The sequence below is a fragment of the Eleutherodactylus coqui genome, chromosome 1 (assembly GCF_035609145.1).
Source record: "Eleutherodactylus coqui strain aEleCoq1 chromosome 1, aEleCoq1.hap1, whole genome shotgun sequence".
Taxonomy (NCBI): domain Eukaryota; kingdom Metazoa; phylum Chordata; class Amphibia; order Anura; family Eleutherodactylidae; genus Eleutherodactylus; species Eleutherodactylus coqui.
In genome coordinates this window covers 423,925,039-423,927,727 of record NC_089837.1, presented here as the reverse complement: position 1 = coordinate 423,927,727, position 2,689 = coordinate 423,925,039, and the positions used below count along the sequence as shown (strand labels likewise).

The window sequence follows — 2,689 nt, the reverse complement described above, 5'->3', positions numbered from 1 at the left end:
TTCAATGTGACCCCAAACTTTTGAACGGTAGTGTATGTATATATCTTTCATATTTTCGGCTCTGTGCGATGGTTTCCCATTGTAGTGTTATGAAGAAATCGTGGTTGTATTAACCAATGTTGTTGGCTTGGCGTTGTTAGTCTTTATGCCATAATGTTTTTTACTCTTTTGTGTATTAAATCCCCAATTAATGTAATAGTTTTTTTTTTTTTTTTTTTTTACAGTCCTTCTCGTGTTATAGCACCATTTCTAGAACAGAAATGCTCCATAATGGCAAATGGGCAAAATATTGGAGATTGTAGCACAGAGGGAGGCAGAGATTGAGGAAGAATGCCCCATAAGCATCAGCGTAGAATGTGGTCGAAACAGTAGCAGCAGCAGACAGCCTGTCGCACATGAGTCTCGTAACCCAGATGATTTTCACAATTTTCTATGTATGTCAGAGGATAAATTTTCTAACTTGCTCGCATTGGTTACGCTATTGATTGACAAGAAAAATACAGTAATCTAGAAAGATATATTTGCAGAGCAGTGCTTGGTAGTTACCTTACAGTACCTGGCTACGAGCAGATCTCTGCAAGACCTGAAGTATTCGGCGGCCATCTCTGCTCCTTCTCTGAGTTGCATTATCCCAGAGATATGCGATGCAATACTACAAAGTCAGAGTGTTTTAAGGTATTTTGCTGTAAGCACTCCATTTTTTGGTACCAGAAGCTAGGGTGGGAATGCCAAGGGGAAAATACTACAGTTATTACGCAGGGTGGCTTCTATGCTTTCACGCACACTGGTTACCATGATTAATGGTCCCAGTGTCAGAAAGAGTGACTGTCCATCATGGTTTGGTCGGCGTACATGAGTGACAGCAGCCTAAATGTTGTAATTAACCTCATCTCCTTTTATTGTAGCTTCCAAGCACCACAGAAGAATGGAAGTCTGTGGCTGATGAATTTGAATGAAGATGGCAATTCTCCAACTGTGGAGGTGCCCTCGATGGCAAACATGTGAGGATCACACAGCCTGCAAACTCTGGCTCCTACTGTTACAATTACAAGGGTTACTTCAGCATAATCTTGATGGTCCTCGTGAATGCGAACTACAAATTACTGATGGTCGATGTTGGCAAAAACTGGCGAGCATCAAATGGTTGTGTATTAGAACAAACCAAATTCATGGAGTTGTTAAAAGCAGACAGGCTGCAACTACCTAACAATATTGACACCAAAGAACATTTGTTTTTATTGGTGATGAGGCCTTTCCACTGCAATTCCATCTAATGAAGCCTTATCTCCAAAGAAATTTGGACTGTGATTTACAACTCTCGACTTTCAAGAGCAAGGCGTGTGGTTTAGACAGTTTTTGGCATTAAGGACAATCGAGTCAGAATTTTTCACACCTCAATAAATTTGCTTCCGGAAACCATAGACAAAGTACTGCTGGACTGCTGTGTTTTGCACAACTACTTGAGGCAGCAAGATGCACAGACCTACTCCGCACCATCGATGCTCAATTGTGAAAATCTAGAAAATATGGAAATGAACTATGGGGAATGGTGCTCTGAAGCATCAGGGATGTTACCTCTCCAACCCCCTCCCCCCCAGGCACCGTGAATGTGATGAGGCCATTCTATATCGTGAATGTACGGTTGGAGCTGTGCCTTGGCAAGAATTTCTAATGCTTTTTGAAATATATATTTGATTTTACTAATTTCACAACACAAATAGCATGTAATGGCACATGGGATGCTGACTACACAGCTACCTGTTTTATGGGCAAAGACTCAGTATGAGTTTTAGAAGATGTATATTTGCATATTAACTAGTCTTTCAGGATTTTTCCCAAATAAAACCGATGCAATCACTCACTATACCCTGGCGCCATTAACATGCTATATGTGTACTCCTTACCGATGCTCCACATGACATGTATGGCATTGTTTACATTTCAGTGTTTCTATATGTAAGTACTGTATTTAACATTTATACCGTGTGTTTTGATACAACTTTTTTTATATATATCATTATTTTATACTACATAGGCTTGTATATAGTTCAATTGCAGTGTTTTATTTGTTATAAATATTTACACAAGAAAACAAAGTCTTGTGATATTAATAAAACATAAATTTATTCACATAAATAGTGAAAATAAATAACTGTACAACTGGTACACCAGGAAACTCAACACAGTGGCCCAGCTAACAATGTCAACTTTAACAATGGTGGATGGGCCGCATCTCCACCCAATATCCAGAAAGCAGTGGATCCTGAGCTAAAACAAACAAGGAAGGAACTATGGCACCATCCGAAAGTGGGGGGTGACCTGAAGCTTAATGGCCATACCATGCCCTCCCTCAGGTTGCCAATGCCCTTATTAGCAGACTATGCACAGACTGTGCTAATTGGACATTGGCTGCCATTTGTTGAAAAAAACCTGCCTCTTCATCCAGTGGGGACCCTAGGGAAGATGCAGAATAAATATTATTAGAGACAGAGCCTTTATTATGAGTAAATATTGTATAAATATATGATTTTGTATATAAAAGAATAGCTTTCACACGGGCACTGACGAGGGTCCATCCCTGATATACTCTTGCTTTCCTTTATAAAACCAGAGCATGCAATGCTTTTCCTCCTGGAAACAGCCTCGCATTCACGGGGATGAAGAGGCATCCCCCATTCCTGTTAGAGAT

The 2,689-nt window shown here is 40.1% G+C and overlaps 1 pseudogene; it reads left to right on the top strand.

Annotated features, from left to right (window-relative positions):
• The first annotated feature begins 277 nt into the window (after positions 1-277).
• Positions 278-1,607, top strand: LOC136604650 (putative nuclease HARBI1; annotated as a pseudogene).
• Positions 1,608-2,689: the final 1,082 nt, after the last annotated feature.